The following is a 12337-nucleotide window of genomic DNA, read 5'->3' on the forward strand; positions in this document are numbered from 1 at the left end:
TGGATTTTCTGTAAGAACACATTATATTGTGAGTCAGTCTGCCTCAGTCAAAATAAGTCTTAAGACTTAAAAGCAATTCACACAAGTAGATACTAATAAGTAAGAATAGATAACCCATTTATTTAAAATGAATTGGGATCTAAATTTTATTTATTGGATATAGATTTCCTGTAAGAACAGTTATTATGCTGTGAGCCTAGATTTATTGTGTAGTCACTTGATAAATCATTGTCTTCACCTGTTGGTATGCCTCAGTCTGAAAGATAAAGTTAAAAAAACAGAAAATATTATGATTTACATTGCTGTTGATGTCAAACAGGTTTAGTAAAACTTTGATGATTCATATCAATGAACACAACTATAAAAATATTGCAGAGCAAAGCCTTCATTGATCATTATTTACCGATTATCGTAGTTTTCCTATTATTTTGTATTGGCCGCCAAGCACTTCCTGGAACTTTTGGAAGCTACATGGACCACGTGATCGGCAAGCGTTTTGAGCTTCCGGTGGCGCCACTCTCTCTCTAGAGGCACTCTACTCTCATCTAAAGTGAGAGGAAGCAGACTGTGCAGCCCGCTTCTCCCTCACGACTGAACACTGCAGCAGCTCTTTTTTTTTTTTCCTGCTTTCCCCCAAGCTGCAGTTTGATTGGCCGAGTGTGGAACCAATCAAAGGGGAGGAGACTGGGGTGCAGTTGATCCAGCCACTCAGAACGGACGCCAAGGCCAGTGATTTGCATGAAGAACAAGCCCCAGCTGTCCGTAATGAGTGGCACCCATAACAGTATAAATGACTGTGTCCAACTCTGGAATTCTATAGCCATCCATCCATTTTCTTCCACTTATCTGAGATTAGGATACAAAAGCAAAATTTTCAGGAGGAAAACCTCTACATCGCCCTCTCCCCAGTGGCAATCTCCAGCTCCTCCTCAGGGATCCCCACACCAGAGGGTATGATATAATCCAGGGATGATCAACTTTTTACCGATAGTTTTAGTTGTTCCCCTGCTGCAACACACCTGATTCCAATTAAATGGTTCCCCAACAGCTTGTCAAGTTCTGTACAAGCCTATTAATTCAAGACAAGTGTGTTGCAATGTGTTGTGTGTTAGAAACATCTAAAACCTGTAGGACACTGCCCTAAGAGGTCCAGAGCTGGTGATCCCTGACAGAATCCCTCTAGCATCTCAGGGTCTCCTCTCAGTCGGACATGCACAGAAAAACTCCCAAATTGGAGGTGAACAGGAGGCATCCTAACAAGATGCCCAAACCACCTCAGCTGTCTCCTTTCCACGCGGAGGAGCAGCGACTCTATTCCAACTCTACACTAACCTTTAGATACTCGAGCTCTTAACCTGTTGCTAATGCTGAGCCTAGAGACAATCATTTCAGTCCTTTGTATCCATGACCTCACTCTTTCAGTCACAACCCAAATGTCTGGTGCAACACTTCCATTACTGCTGACAAAGCTCCAATCTGTCCATATCTTGCTACAAATTGCCATCAGTCTTGAATGACCTATTTCCACTGGCCATAGATTTGGAGGGACTGATTTTCATCTTAGCTGCTTGTAGTCAGCAGCAAAATAGTCCCGCTGAAGTTCAAGGCTTGGACTTGAACAGAACAGTATCACCTGCAAAAAATAAGTAAAAATAAAAGTCAGATATTTGATTCTGAGGTTTCCACCCAGACTACAATACAAGCTCCTGTCCATGAATTCCACAAAACAGGAGAAGCTCATCCAGGGAAATCCCAGGGCATTTTCAGGCCAGCTAAAAGACACAGTCCCTATACATGGCATCCTAACCAAACACCCAACCTATCTGATTTGGCTCCTCTCAATGCAGATTAGCAGCAACTCTACTCTGAGACCCTCCTGGATGACTAAGCTTTTCGCCTCGTCTTTTCTCTAAAAAGGGAGAGCCCAGACACCCCTTTGAATAAACTCATTTTGGTCGCTTGCGTCTGTGATTTTATTCTTAAGGTCACTAAACCTCGTGACCATAGGGAGAGGGTATGGAAAGCACAGTACCATCAAAAGTTTGGACACACCATTAAATCTAATGGGTAAGTGTGTGGATTACACACTTACACTTTGGTGTAGGTCAGTTGATAAGTCAGGGGCCTCACCTTTTGGCTCAGTTTTGTTTCACCATGAGAGACCACATCACAGTGGATGCCCCAGCAACCTGCAGGTCAATCTAAAGCTTCATTCTTTTCACACTTGTGAACAAGACCCCAAAATACTTGCACTCCTCCGCTTGAGACAAGAAAACCACTTGGCTGGAATTACAAAACGACCATGGTTTTGCTGAATCTGATTTTTACAACACAGCGATCACCCTCGTGGATGCCATTTCACTGATTGACATGATTACAAGCAAACATAACATCTTACAGCACAACTTTGTCACTTCCTGCTTGGGTTTAGCTAAAAACTATATTTGACTTGGGTTAGAAGTTGAAAGTACATGGTTACAGTTCAAAAACAAGTGGTCAGAGCTCAGCCATCTTTTTTTTTTTTTCTCCTTTAAAACAAGGCTATCTTGATGGATGCCATTTTACAGCTGTTCGTATGACCACTATTTGGGAAGAAGGGACTTATCTTAACAGAAATGTTTCCTCAAGGTCCCAAGTTTATTGTTGCTATGCTGTTCAGCCAGACACTGGTTTGGGAAAATTAGCCAACAGAAACATTTTGTGTTTAATTTTTGGATTTTCAAATGGGAGGATTCATATATCAGCAAAGTATAACTGACATGTCTTTTTAAATAACATTTCATCTAAAACAGCACTGAACTACAATCCTGAAATTTGTAATTTTTCCTTTCATATATGCATACTGGACTATTTTGAATAGACTCTGCAAACAGTGGCACATTTTCATAAAGCAAACATGTAAATCGAGCTTAAATTGATGTAAAGGAATGACAAATAATGCTATGTTTAGCTTATAAAATCTTAGTCAAGCACATCATTTAGTGCAAGTCATTGTTTTAGATGATCCCTGTGCCTTTTTTTTTTTTTTTTCTTCCTTCTTTTTAAGAATAAGCAATTAAAAATTAATCTAACCTCATGCTGTTTGTCTTTTGGATTTCTTTTCCTCTTTTGTTTGTAATATTGAATTATCATGCATGCAATATTTGGTGGCCACTGACAGATTTGTCAATATAGTACAAATACAGAACTGAAGTCACTTCGAGACACTTTAAAAAAGTAAATAAGTTAAACATTAGTTCAATCAAATATAACCCAATTTATTTAATTTTATCTTGATAGTTTTCATATATCACCTGAGAACTCAGGAGGGGTGCAGCCTGCTTCATCTTGTTCAAACATTGTACAACCAACACTTACAGCAAGTGACTTGGTTTGACTATTTAAGTGCCAACACCCAAAACAAGCTGCTTTCACCTATCAAACCTGTTGCATAGATGTGTACAGTGATACGAAGAATAATGATATAACTACATGAATATTTATTGACATGTCCGTAGGATGAGGTTGGTACCTTTTATAGTTTGGTCATGAAGCTTAAGCCTCAGTCTTTGTAGCATGAGGCCACGCATTTGGCATATTTAAGACTCTTTGGCTGTGAGAAATGGTGAATGTCATATGGAGAGAGGATTTTCAACCAGCTCACTTGACTAGTGTTAATTTGCAAGCCAGCAAACGTAAATGAAGTCTGCCTGAAAAAGTAATGCTGTCAGCAAAACTGACCTTTCTTGGCTAAGAATAAGAAAACATCCTATGCAGTCTCAGACTTATTGCCTGAATGAAAGTACAAATTTAGAGTAAACCTGCCTTTGTTGTCATTATATACTGCATTATCATGTTGAGGTGGGAACCTTGAAAGGTACAGCAACAGTAACAACACTGTATGAGACAAACAAACAGAAATCTTTGACTAGAAGAAGTCCAAGTAGTGAGGTGGGATGTCTGGAACAAAATTTTGGATTTCATGGACCTTTCTACGTTCTATGATTTCTTTGTCTGAACCCTGAAAAATGAGGTTATTAAACGTGTTCTCAAAGCTTCTCACTTTCTTGTGTACGTGCCTGCAGTCGGGGGTTTACAGAGTTTTCCCGCTGCAGCAGAAACCAAGGTCACATTTCTGCTCTTATCTCTATCTGCCCACTCTGGTCACTGAGAAAGACTGAGCTGAGCCAGCTGACCAACCTTGCCTCAGCAGGGTGGTTTGGCAACAAGTGCTGCTGTACATGTTTGTGTGTGTGTGTGAGCGAGAGAGAAAGAATAAGAGTGTGCGGAGTAAGAGAGAAAGGCAGCCTAGGACTAAAGCCAAAAAGCTTAGAAAGGGTCAAAGGACGGAGTGATATAGAGGAGCCAAATCTACTGACGCACCAGACTTTATACACACTGCTGTTAGAATTATACCAACACTGCCCAGGGCTACTGCTGAATGATTGCAAATTGTGTGTGTGTTTGAGATGACTGGATAAATTGAGTTAAAAATACTAAAATAAGCATATACCTTTTTTAAAACTTGGGGTAATGTTTAAAATGTGAAAAATCATTATTTTAAACACTGCAGATAAGCCAGAAAAAAAAATTATATATTTTTATATATATATATATATATATATATATATATATATATATACATATATATATATATATATATGTATATATATATATATATATATATACACATACACACACACACATACAAAAGCCCTGTCACTGGCCCTTTAAAGACATATTTTATCCATTTCAGAACTTCCTTTTAGGTCTAAAAGGTAGTTTCTTTTGACAAAAGCAAATTAAACCCAATTTCCACCAAGGGAACTAGCTGTTTGATGCAGTTTGGTAAACCCCAAACTCTGTTGTGTTTCCACAACCACCCTTACCTGGTATTAAGGCTATAAGCCAGATAGCAATAGATGCGCCAGCTGCATAACAGTGTGACATCATAGCGGTGCAATGCCTTCCTTGAATTATAACAAAGAAGAACGCAACAGAAGCAAAGTAGGAGAATGATGGACATCCAGCAGTTTGTTCTTTCTTCTTGGCAAGTGGCTTAAAATAAAACAACAAATCCATGGTATATTTAAGCATGGAGGTGTTCCCATTTGTTCCCATTGCTGTATCACACAGGAAGTAACAATTCCTTCCAATCCAATCAATGGATTGCAGCTTCTCAAGCTCCACCTTTTAGGGTCGAATTGGTAAGATCAGAGCCCCACAGAAAGATCCTAAAAAAGTAAGACAACCTGGATTTCTAGGCACCCTTTCTAAGTTTTTGCCTGTAGAACCACACACACACAAAAGACAATGTATACCAACCCATCCCTTTGAGTTGGACCCCTTGTTGGAAACAGGGCTTTAAAATCACCCTTTAACCGTCAGTGCGGTTACATCCACAATTGAGTCAAACCATGATTTAAGTTAAATGGGGTCATTTGGATGGACCACCACCCTTCTAGTTACTATAGTTACATGACTCAGATTAATTCTATCATCTTGGTCTGACCAAAACCAGACTTCTAAAATGCATTTAACATGTTCATCTGAATAAAACTTCATGTAATTAAAGTCTCAAAACTGGACTAACATACCCAAATGATGCAGCTGGAACTCAAATAATTACTTCATGTATATGCTCAACTCCACCAAAATGGTCTGAGGCATCCCAAACCAGTTCCCAAGATGCAACTGTATATTAATATAGCAAAATTCCCAATAAAGCTGCTTTCATTCCCATATTTTTAAAAAATTGACTGATAAATCATTCAAGTAAACATTTGTGCAGTGAATTCAGCAATGTTGACATGTATATTGATCTCCCACAGAAAAAGAAGCCACAGAATGTCCTGAACATTTTCTCACCCATATTTTGATTAGTAACTTGATTCCCCTCCCCTGCATGAGCTACTGGGACAGGTCGAAGTATAACATTATCTGGACTCAGCTGTGCAACAACAGTCATTATGCATGCACGGGAGGGGGAATATTATGAAAGCTTTAATGGAGCTGTGTGAAACAGACTGGGAATCTGACTAAACTAAACAAAAAAGAGACTACAATTGGCTAATACTGACCTTGTTCACCGTAGTGCCTTGGACTGTTGCACAACTGAAACTCCAATCAAAGCCACACATGGAGTGGATGGGGAAAAATGACAAATAGAAAGCCAGCTTGTTCTACTTATCAGCTTTTTCTTATTTAGAACATTCACATGCAAAGTATGAGAGTTTCTGGACCACTGAGCAGATGGCTAAGTACTGCTGGAACAACAATTCACAGCTGGCTAATAGCTAATCACATAAACCATTACGCTTTAATAATGCTGAGTAGTTAATATGGTTTGAAGTGTGCCATTTTTTTATTTTGGGCTCTGTAAACTCACAATTCCAGATTAATAACAGCTAAACTAAAACACGACTTAACAGCAGTCTTACTGTAATTTATTCTGTCAAAAATGTAGTCAACTGAGAAGGCACAAACAAGTTGGCTTTGACTCTACAGCCTGAACAAAGCACTTTAAAGCAATCCAACACCTTCCCATCTCCCTCCTACGCAGCAGGAAGAAGACAAAACAGCAAGTGTGAACAATCTGTCCTCCGTTCTCTGTGCTGATGAGCTGTTTCACCGTCTGATGAAGCCTGTGGAGTAACGCTCGAGCCAGATGTCCCAGAATAATGGGCTTTTCTTTGTCTACCTGTTATCCTTTCTGCAGGCACTTTGAATCACGAAGTGATCTGAAAGGCTGCAACATCTACATGTCAGTGATTAGGAAAAATTAGCTCCCTGTGAGTAGATACAATCCCTGTCGTCATAGCAATGAGCATCCAAAAGATGATCATGGCTTTATGATTGTGGTTAAAATTTTTTGCCAACTCAAAGGTTTTTCGCAAAATAGTGAGCCTGTATATAAAAAAGGGGAATTAAACCCCACAAAAAAACAAAGCATTAACTCACTGCTTTTCTCAAAAGTTGAAAAGTAAGACAGCAGGAATGCTGGATATTATTTCTACCAGCAAGAGCAAAAACAAATTACGTATAATTTCATGAAGAACTGTAGTAATTGAGAGCAATATACAATACCCCACTGTAATTCTGTATGATATGCTTCATGCCGTGTTTTACACACTGAATATAAATCAGCGGATTACATTCTGTATGATGCTGGGCATGCATAATGAATGAGATCCACCACATACTCCAATTCATTAGTAAAACCCATACATTGTTACTTGCTGATAGAGAAGGAAGTAGATCCCTGAAGTCCTGTAAGATGCAAAGTGGGGACTTAAAGGTGCAGCATGCAACAAAATAAAAAAGAGAGAAAAATGTAATATATCATTAGAAACTGTTTCAATCAATATTTAAATTGCTTTATTTTACAGTTATATTTTTTTATCACTTATAAACCATTTCTATCTACTTGTGCACTTACATGGCTGCTGCCATATTTGTGCCACCATTTTCCCTACGGTGTCTCTGAATGGACAAACAACTCTATGTTAAATGAGATCCCTCTGATCTTTAAAACTGCAGCACCAGTTTTGCTAGATCACCATTTGGGATAAGTAACACCTTAAGAGGCACACAGAAGACAGTACAAGTACACAGTTTTAAAGTAGTTACCTGTAGTGCAGTCACTGTACTCTCCTGCTACATGCGATCACTTCCATCAGGGAATATCATTTCCATTAAGAGGTGTACTCGGTCAGCAGTGTTTCTAGGTGGTCAAAGCAGCATCCATTTTAATTATATGACCTAAAGTTTTCGCAACTTAACAACATACTCAGCATCACGCCAACCCCACTGGCTTACCCACGTCCCATAGTGCATTGTCAGGACATTTCTTCTCCAGGTTAGCAACGCACATAGACCCAACCAACAGTATGCAAGAGAAAACTTAATCCAACCAACCATACGTTCTTCACATGTTCATTGTAGGGATTTTAGCAGTGGACACAGACAACATAGACACTGCGACCGATCTGCTGGTACATAGACTAGTCATGGAGCCTTTGCTAACTTTTATAGCTAGTAATTCACAAAAGTTCCTATACTGTATCAGATAAAACAGTTAAATGCTTGACTATGAGAGCTGATGTAGATGGATAAACTTGGCAGACGTTATTTAAATAAATTAAAAAAGAGGCTGCAAAGGTACAAAGTAAACAGATCCTAAACATAAAAAGAACAAAACAAATCAAGCAGAGTTCTGGATTGAAGGATGGACCGACTTACTGAAACTGAAGACTACAGAGACAAGCAGAAACAATGATCTAGAAAAGAACAAAAGGAAACTGGGCAGAAGACATATCGAGGGACTAATGACAAAACAAAGAGTAGGTGAAATCAGAAACTAAATTAGGTGTAACAAAGGAGCAGGAAGTAAATACGACAGAATACACCAGGGGGATCAAATCTTTTAAATAAAAACAGGGAACAACATGGCACATATGACTCAAAGGCAGCCTAAACCAAACACCAAAAAACAGCTGAAACAGAAATCTAACAAGAGCTTAACCAAAAGATAAAAATGCATAGAACATGACAAATTCATTAACAAATCCTGTCTGCCTTCATTCCTGGGTGTTTGGATGATCACAGCAGTACTATTCTGTCATGTCCATCTTCCCAGATTCAGACTCACCTACGCTCGAGTTGATCATGACATCTCTGGTTCAATGATCTTCATACTCACAAACCAATTAGATGGAGCACCCATTCTTTAAAGTGAAAAATCCCGTTTTACCTTAAGCAAATCTAATCTGGTCTTCTAGATTTTTCTGGTTCCCAACCAACAGCAGATGGTCACAGCCAAGTAGCTTCTTGGCTTTTTTAAATTATTCCAATTTTTTGCTTAAAAACAAAATATTTCTTAAGCTGCTGGGTCTGTCTTTTGTTCTGCACAGCACATCTAGTCATCTGCTCCTCTGGCCTACCCCAGCTGTACACCTGTCTCTCCATGTCATATTTTATTTGAAGTTTAAAAAGAGCTTATTATTTACACCTTGGGAAAGGGTTATCAAACTTGGCATCATACAGCATTTTGAGGGTAACATGCAAATGAACTGATAGCTTTGATGCTAACATTTTAGCTCAAGAATAAAGTAACAAATTTGTCTACCCAGCAACTACCTTTTCAACAAGGGTGAAGCCATGTGAGTGATATGCAGTCTTGGCATCAATAAATGCTTGAGGCTCTTTTGTACAACACAGCTCATAACACCATTCAGGCCTATCAGACACAATGGACCCTTGGAAGGTTATTGATTGCAAGGAATATATTGAGAATTTTATTTATGAGAATGTAGTGCTACAGAATCAACAAGTCCTGACAGCTTTCATGTACTGTTTGACCCGCACTGTGTGGCACACGTAGTAATGGTTCAATACTCCAGGACATTTTCCAGGACATGATTGTAAAGCCTCTTTATTTATTTACTTCTTCATTAATTTCTACAATCTAAATTTAGCTTACCATCTCTTCATCTGTGTTGTCTATTTTCTTTCAATCCAAAACGTCCACTAGCATTAGTTGGAGTTTCTGTACAAGTGCACACAACTTCCTCCAAATAGTTTTGTGCAAACACAGCTGTTTTAAATTAGGGCAAAGTTCTGTAGGGATTCAAGTGGTGGATGCAAAAGATCAAACACCAACAATTTTATGTCTGTGCATGAAGTATACTTTATCTGGAGACGCTCAACTTATATAACAAATGCTTATTAAGAGGAAAATTTGATGAATACATTAATGAGTCACTACATATAACCCCGGTTCCAAAAAAAGCTGGGACACTGTGTAAAATGCAGATTTGATAACTAATAGTATACATTGTAGAGATGGTAGGATCTTCAAAGGCTTTGCCAGTTTACATTGAGGAGCATTTTTCTAAAACTGTCCCCCAAATTTTGATATAATTTGTCTCTAGTTGTCCATCTTTACATCTACCTCTCTAAAATGTTCTTTTTATCCTCTGTCATGTTACTGACCTGTTACCAATGAACCCAATTGATTGTGAACCGCTCTTCCATTTTATTTTCATTTGTGCCAATTACTTTTCCAACCTTTTGTTGGCCCTGTTCAGACTTTGCTGCCATCAAATTCAAAATGCCTGAATATTTTCTATTAAATGGTACCTTACTTTCAACATCTGAGATGTTGTTAATGTTCTATTTGAAATAAAATATGGGTTTATGACATTTGAAAATCACTGAATTCTGTTTTTTATCTACATTTTACACAGCATCCCAGCTGTTTTTGGAATTGGGGTTGTACATACATTAAGCACACTGCTCTGTTGAGAAGTGTTCCCTCCCAGTGGCAATTTTCAGGTGTAGAAAATAACATAAACCCAAATATACAAGGGTTAGATTGATTTAACTCATTAAAGTTTATTCTAAAGGCTGGATGATGAACGAATCTAATGCTTTAGTGCATTGAATTACATTGCTTCATTCTGAGCACATCTGTCAATCAGGAGGTTTAATCCCAGCTTCCCCAGACTACATGTCGAAGTATCCTTGGGCAAGATACTGAACCCCAAGTTGTCTCACCAGTGTGTGAATGTGTGTGACTGGGAAAAAAAACTTAAAAATAACTCCCAGGAGGTGCTGTATAAAAGCAGTGTAAAAGCACTTTGAGTGGTCAGAAAACAAGTACTATATAAGTAAAGCCCGTTTACCATATACATTAGCAGGAGAAAGACAATGAATAGACTAGGCCCCCAAAATAAGTATTTTTAACAAACAAACTGAATAACTGCAGACAAATCCTGACTCATGCCACTGAAAAGAAAAAAAATAAATAAATGAGACGTTTAATCAACCCGTTAGATGTCAGCATCCAGACACATGAGGCACATCAGAGCCTAGAATGTAAGCTTCTGTCCATCTATTAGTTTCAAGAGGGGAAAAATTGCTTTTAAAATCTTGCTATTTTATAGAAAATATTTTATGGTCTTACTCTATCTTATATCAGAAATCTGTTCACCCATGTTTGGAACAATCTTAAGTGAGTGTGTGCTCTTTGTTTTTACTTCATTCTTATGCAGTATTTCAGGTTTTTTTTTTTTTTTTTTTTTTTAAGCAGTAAATGATCCATTTATTTCCTGTGCAACTCATTTGGGCCTTTATTATGCTCAGGAGAGGCTGCTATAAAACAAGCCTCTGTGGATTACACCTAAATTTGTCTCAAAAATTTGCTTCATGCTGCTACGGCATCAGACCACCAGAGGGATTTGATTCTGTTTTGTACTACAGCGTCTATTCTAAATTTCAGACACACTGGAATGTAATTGCCTCCTACAAAAGTAAATCATTTTAGATTTTGCCCTAGCGCTTTCCAAAAATATGCAACAAGTGCAACTGGCTCTTTTAAAGAAGCCAACTAGTAGCTTTTGTTTTGAAATAGTCCGTTGTTTTCCTATAAAAATGGATAAAAGGGCTCACTACTAATTTTTCCTTCTTGTTTAATATACTTTCTACTCTATGTCACAGAGCTCAGCTGTTACTCAGAAAGTCTGAAAAACATAACTGTTGCACTGGCTGACCTCTTCCTTCGTTACTATGTAGACACATGCTCATAGTTTATTTTGATTCATACACTTACTCATGTTCTGCTGTTGGAAATATTCCCTACAATACCACAAGTGTATTAATATGCTGCAGAAGGTAACACTGTTTGCTTTTATTAAAGATTTAAAAACTACTGTGTAGCATATGAGGTGGTGAGGGAAGTCAAAAAGGTCTGCAAGACGGGCTATCATCTTGTTGTAGTCTGTTTAGTGGGATTTTTTGCCAGATAGAGGGGAAAAAAAAGATACTGCACTGTGTTTAAGTTTTGAGCCGCTCCTTATTTCTTGATATACTGCCAGAAAAAAATGGAAGTATTACTAATTTATTGTAAACATAAATCAGAAAAATAGAAGCTTAGAAGTTGATATTTGGTATGACCTTTATTCTTCAAAATGGCCCTTTTAAACAAACTTTCTCATAGTTTCTTTAAATTGTCTACAGGAGTAGTTCTCCAGACTTCTTGAGGATGTTGGCTGCCTTTTGTTCTGTTCTCTATCAAGACTGAAACTGAGACTCTGATTAAGGTACTGAAACTTTATATTGATACTTATTCATCTGAAATGCTTGATCATATTTTATTACAAGATTAATCATGTTTTAAAACAACTGCTTTATCTGCAAACAACTTCAGTAACTGCCAGTTATGTTGGTTCTTCCACTATGCAAACAAGTTTTATTGGGTTCAAGTACAGTGATGACACAAGGTGGTGAGTTTCCAAAAGTCTGGATTCAATGCTCTTCTTAAATCACCCGCAGCTACATGTGCCTGCTGTCACAAGTC

This window comes from Melanotaenia boesemani, chromosome 23 (assembly GCF_017639745.1).
Source record: "Melanotaenia boesemani isolate fMelBoe1 chromosome 23, fMelBoe1.pri, whole genome shotgun sequence".
NCBI classification, from domain to species: Eukaryota; Metazoa; Chordata; class Actinopteri; order Atheriniformes; family Melanotaeniidae; genus Melanotaenia; species Melanotaenia boesemani.